Source organism: Solanum tuberosum, unplaced genomic scaffold (assembly GCF_000226075.1).
Source record: "Solanum tuberosum cultivar DM 1-3 516 R44 unplaced genomic scaffold, SolTub_3.0 scf00539, whole genome shotgun sequence".
In the NCBI taxonomy this organism is placed as follows: Eukaryota; Viridiplantae; Streptophyta; class Magnoliopsida; order Solanales; family Solanaceae; genus Solanum; species Solanum tuberosum.
Window position 1 is genome coordinate 66,996 of NW_006239458.1, and position 6,304 is coordinate 73,299.

A 6,304-nucleotide genomic window follows, 5' to 3' on the forward strand; every position below is an offset into this window, starting at 1 on the left:
GTGACCTTTGTATGCATGAGATAATTCTTTGTGAATGTAAGGGTGTTGCATCTTTGTCCCTTGTCTTTTTATATATTTGTGATTTTTTGGGACACTTCTTTCTTGTGAGGGCATGTAAGTTGAAAAAGTGGTGATTTTGAAAATTCCTAATTGAGTCAAGTGAGCATGTGAAAGAGTTAATGAGTTGAGTCATTTCTTGAGTTTGAGTTGTTGTCACTTAAATGATTCTTGGTTTTTGAAAATGTTTCATGAGAATGAGAGGATTTCTTTTGCGAAAAGTTTGCATGTGGACTATTTGTTAGTACCAACCGAAGCCATTACCTTTGTGCTTAATTGAGAAAAGAAATTGATTTGTGGTGTGTCTTGAAATAAGAGCCTCTTGTGTATTTTATCTTCATTAGTTGAGGACCAACAAAGTTTCTAAACATGTGTTTATATTACTCCCTAGTGATGCAAATCTCCAGCTTTTTTTCACTGTTGTGGTGAATGCACTTTCTGAAATAGTTTGATAAAATTGCACTGTTGCTCTTGGAGATTTGGCAGTTCATTTTCCTAATCTCTTATAGCCATGGACAGAGCTATGTATGCATGATTAAGAGATCCATAAGTTTCTGTGCGGAAGAATGCTGAATCGGTTCTTTCTCAGATTATACTGAATGACATGATGAAGGTTTGGCTGGATTATCAAACATTTATACATACCTAAAGATAGCATTCTCAAAGAAAGTTTGTTTTCTCTCTCTCTCTCTCTTATTCTATTGGTTGAGTCTAGGCGAAACTTCTAAGCTTAATGGTTTGTTGCCTTTTCTTTTCTTGGATTAATTTTCATTTTGTGTTTTAAATTTGTGCAGAGTCTCCTGCTGAGTTCTTTGCAGATAACAAAAACATTGCTGGTTTTGACAATGTGAGTTTCTTATATGTTTAGGATGTCTTATAATTTTAACTTTTTTCTAATGTTATAATCACACATTAGTTTGATGATTTGCCATTATGTTGGAGAGCAGCAGCTAGTACCTCAAAATTAAATAAAATTTAGGTACCTTTAATAAAGAATAGGTTTAGAAATTTATCTCCATAGGCCCCGTGGTTAGCATATAATCAGACTATTGATAACTCATCATTGAATCCTTATACCCCCTCTTGAAGATATGTTCCTATATTCATCAAAGATAGCAGAATAGGTGGGGGGGTTTTCTGGAACTGGTTACTTGTAGAGTAGGTGGATTTTAAGGTCACGCATTGTTGCCATTAGCCAACAAAAGAGAATCGACCACATTGAAGGGCATGTTGAAGGCATTATATGAAATAGGCTCTTCGCTTTTTTTGATAGATCAAGATTTTCATGAGGTGGAACTTACTTCAACAATGATACACTAAATGCTCTGTTAATCAAGTTAGTCTTTTCCAAATTTTCAGCCTGGGAAATGTCTTTACACTACTGTGAGAGAACTTGTTGAGAATGCACTTGATTTTGCTGAATCCATCTCTGAACTTCCAGTTGTAGAGATAACCATGTAAGTGATTATTTTGTCTATTTTGGATAACTACTTCAATGAGTTAATCTATTAATGGGAACCTCTCTTCATAGCTTAGTGTTGTTTTTGTTTTGCTTCTGTAGTGAAGAGATTGACAGAAGTAAATTTAATCCCATGATTAGTCTGGGTGACCATGAACCTTGAGATGAACCCCTATATGATGATTTTAAGACAGCAAATGCTCGTGAGGTGTGTAAGCATTGACTTACTCTCACTTAGATTGCATTGTGATTTATATTTTATGCTCACTGTTTGACATTTAGCAAATTTCATTAGTGAAATATTTTCTTGCAAATTTAATTAGATGGCATTGTGATTTTTCTAACTACTGTGTCTAGAAAAGACTTGCCAACGAAACTCGGGTTCTAGAGATTCAAGCAAAGAATGTTGCTCTTGGTAAAAAAAGTAAAAGACCCTGCTGCTAGAAAGGCTGTTAAGGGTAGGGAGGCATCATATTATAGGGTGACATGCAAGGTATGATCTGTTTCTCTTTGTTCTTCTATATGCTGACTCTGCTCTAAGTATGTTAGACAAGAAAAGTACATTTTTGAATTAAATTAATTTGGCATTTCCAGGAATGTGCATGGGTTAGAAAAGTGGAGAAAGTTGGAAATGATGAGTTGTTGTATAATGTTCAAGGAGGGTATAGTCACTTATACCTAAATGATATCCTAACCTTCCCTAAGCCTATATTACAACCTTCACAAAGTCCTTTGAGATTTCTAACCAAATGGAGTTGAGTCAATGTTGATTGAAAATATGGGTAAGCCTATGGTGTGACATTTGTGTGCATGAGATGATTCTTTGTGTGTGTGTGTTGCATCTTTACCCCTTGTCTTGTTTATATATGTGTGGGGTTTTGGGATTGTTAAATTAGGTCTTAAGCCTAACTCACACCCAAAAGCTAGCTCAAGGGGAGGAGGATTGCCCAAGCCTTATAAGGAGTCCACCCATCTCATTAACCACCGATGTGAGACTTTTGTCATTCTTTAACACCCCACCTCACGCCCAGTGCTTAGCATCTGGTGCGTGGACAATTTTGATTTTGGAGGTCCCAACATCGGGTGAGACGGGCCGTGCTCTGATACCATGTGAGAAATATAAGAAAAGAATATTATTAAATTGTTGTTGTGTACATTATTACATTGAGATCCTATTTATAGACCCTAGAATACAATCCTTTACCAAGTAGAATACTATTTAGTATTCCTATTTCTATTTCTATTCCTGTTCTAATAGAATTGTATAAACATATTCTTATTCTAATAGATTGAATCTCCCAATAAAAAAACTTACTAAACGACTACATTGTGTTATGTTATGAGAATACGGATCTTCAATTTATAGATCTCCAAAACTATTCCTCTAAGGAAAGAATAAACCAAATATGGAAGAAAATTATATTTTCCTTTCAGAAAAAAGTTCAAGTATTTATGGTAATACTTTGACTTTTCTTTAAGGAAATAAATAAACTTCAAATAAGGAAAGAAAATCATGGCAAACCCTAACAAATCTCCCCTTTTGGCTGGATTTTCTTGACAAAACTTGATTCACCTACTTCACATGCATGATAATCTTCGTTGTTCACATAGTCTTCATCATTGCTGCTTGCCATGGTTAAAAATAAATTTTAAAATATATGGGTTAAAAATGGTTTTAAATTTTTTTATTTTTATTTTCAAAAATGCAGCAACAGGAATGTTGAAAATATGATTTTAATCTTTTCTCCACATGTAGCTGGACAAAAATCTTCTTTATCATCAAATTAGTTACAAATTGATTTGAAACCACTTGAGCTTGTCTTCAACCTCATTCAAGCATTAGATCATTGAACCATTGGATATTTGAACCATGCGCTCTGATACCATGTTAAATTAGGTCTTAAGCCTAACTCACACCCCAAAAGCTAGCTCAAAGGGAGGAGGATTGCCCAAGCCTTATAAGGAGTCCACCCATCTCATTAACCACCGATGTGAGACTTTTTTCATTCTTTAACAGGGACACTTCTCTCTTGTGAGGGCATGTAAGTTGAAAAAGGGGTGATTTTGAAAATTCCTAATTGAGTCAAGTGAGCATGTGAAAGAGTTAATGAGTGGTAAAATTTGGCATGTGTACTATTTGTTAGGACCAACCGAAGCCATTACCTTTGTGCTTAATAGAGAAAGGGAAATTGATTTGTGGTGTGTCTTGAAATAAGAGCCTCTCGTGTTATTGATTTTCCTTACTTTTGAGGACCAATTAAGTTTTTACGTTGGGGGCGGGGGGGGGGGGGGGGTGATGAGTGGTGGATTTCCTCTCATTTGAGGCTTTTTTCATAGTTATTTTGGTTGCTTTAGTTTAGAATTGGTGCTTTTAATGTTGTTTTTTTCTTATTTGCACGAAAATGGAATGGAGAGTTGATTTAGGAGATATTTGAAGAAACCTAGTTAACTTGAGGCAAAAAGAGGTCAAGAGCTTAAAATGCATTTTTTGGTAGGGTAAAGGACCCTTCGCGAACGCACTTGTTGGGTATTTTTATTGACGACGATCGCTTACTCTTTTAACTTATTTTGAGGGTACTTCGAACGTTATCAATTAGTAAAGATATTTGTAAAAATTTCCAAACATGTGTTTATATTACTTCCTAGCAATGCAAATCTCCAGCTTCTTTTCACTTTGTGGTGAATGCACTATCTGAAATAGTTTGATCAAATAGCACTGTTGCTCTTGGAGATTTGGCAGTTCATTTTCCTAATCTCTTAGAGCCATGGACAAAGCTATGTATGCATGATTGAGAGATCCATCCGTTTCTATGTAGAAGAATGCTGTATTGGTTCTTTCTCAGATTATATACTGAATGGACAAAGCTCTCTCTATTTCTATTAATTGAGTCTAGGTGAAACTTCTAAGCTTAATGGTTTGTTGCCTTTTCTTTTCTTTGGATTAATTTTCATTTTGTGTTTTAAATTTGTGCAGAGTCTCCCGCTGAGTTCTTTGCAGATAACAAAAGCATTGCTGGTTTTGACAATGTGAGTTTCTTATATGTTTAGGATGTCTTATAATTTTAACTTTTTTCTAATGTTATAATCACACATTAGTTTGATGATTAAGGGTATCAATGAAGTAATATTTCCCTGTTGGCATTTGAGTGATATAGAGAAGCTGAATACAAAAATGCAGAAACACCAAAGGATTAGTGGAAAAGAAAAATGAATGCAATCAAAGGGTAATAAAAAGAGAAACAAAGTTGCATAGTCTCCATAGAACTATAAATGGGATTTTTAGTTTTTAAGAAAATATTGCTTTATTAATTTATTTTGATAAAGTAAAGTGAAGTTAATATTCCTCTTGGTTGATAGCTGTTATGTTGGAGAGCAGCAGCTAGTACCTTAAAATTAAGTAAAACTTAGGTACCTTTACTAAGGAAAGGTTGAAAAATTAACGTCCATATGCCCCGTGGTTAGCATATAATCAGACTATTGATAACTCATCAATGAATCCTTATACCCCCTGTTGAAAAGATGTTCCTTATATTCATAATGATAGTAGAGTAGGTGGAGTTTTTTTTATGGAACTGGTTTCTTGTAGAGTAGGTGGATGTTTTTAAGGTCACACATTGTTGACATTTGCCAACAAAACCACATTGAAGGGAATGTTGAAGGCATTAAATGAAATAGGCTCTTCCTTTTTTAATAGCTCAAAATTTTCATGAGGTAGAACTTACTTCAACAATGCTACACTAAATGCGCTGTTAATCAAGTTAGTCTTTCCAAATTTTCAGCCTGGGAAATGTCTTTACACGACTATGAGAGAACTTGTTGAGAATGCACTTGATTCGGCTGACATTGTAGACATAACCATGCAAGTGATTATTTTATCTATTTTTGAAACTACTTCAATAAGCTTACAGAGAGTTATTGATGGGAACCTCTCCTCAAAGCTTTGGGTTGTTTTTTTGTTGTTTTCTGTAGTGAAGAGATTGGCAGAAGTAAATTTAATTCCTTGATTGGTCCGGCTGACCATGAACGTAGAGATGAAGCCCTGTATGATGATTTTGTGACAGCAAAGGCTCGTGATGTGTGTAAGCAGTAATTTACTCTCACTTAGATGGCATTGTGATTTATATCTTATGCTCACTGTTTGACATTAAGCAAATTTGATTAGTGAAATATTTTTCTAAAGAAATATATTTTTCTAGCAAATTTCGTTAGATGGCATTGTGATTTTTCTAACTACTGTGTCTAGGAAAGACTTGCCAAGGAAGCTCGGGTTCTCGTTCAAGCAAAGAATGTTGCTCTTGGGAAGAAAGTAAAAGACCCTGCAGCTACAAAGGCAACTAGGAGTAGGGAGGCATCATATTATAGGGTGACATGCAAGGTATGATCTGTTTTTCTTTGTTCTTCTATATGCTGACTCTGCTCTCAATATGCAAGACAAGAAAAATACATTGTTGAATTAAATCAATTTTGCAAGTTAGTGGAAGACTATTCTTCCCTAAAGGACTTCAATTACTGTACTTTGTTTCTATATAGGATAATGGAAGAGTAATGCCACATGATGATGTCCCAAATATGTTTGGACGAGGTTTGATGTGCTTGCCTTTTCCAGTTTTTTTACCCGTGGAAACTGTTGCATGTCCCCGCTTTTTGTTATGTTCCAACTTCTTTCCTTTTATCTTGACCTTCCATTAGGCTGGACATGCATCAGAAAGCAAGTAAATTCAATTAATTCAGATTGCATGCACAAACCCAAACCACTCAACTTAGCAAGGTACTATGCCCGAAAAAATG

The 6,304-nt window shown here is 35.0% G+C and overlaps 1 long non-coding RNA gene across 1 annotated transcript; it reads left to right on the forward strand.

Moving 5' to 3' along the window:
• Positions 1-633: 633 nt before the first annotated feature.
• On the forward strand, positions 634-5,524 carry LOC102578517 (uncharacterized). Its single transcript, XR_368750.2, has 4 exons — positions 634-670; positions 852-904; positions 1,417-1,514; positions 5,491-5,524. It is a non-coding gene; the product is annotated as an uncharacterized lncRNA (long non-coding RNA).
• Positions 5,525-6,304: the final 780 nt, after the last annotated feature.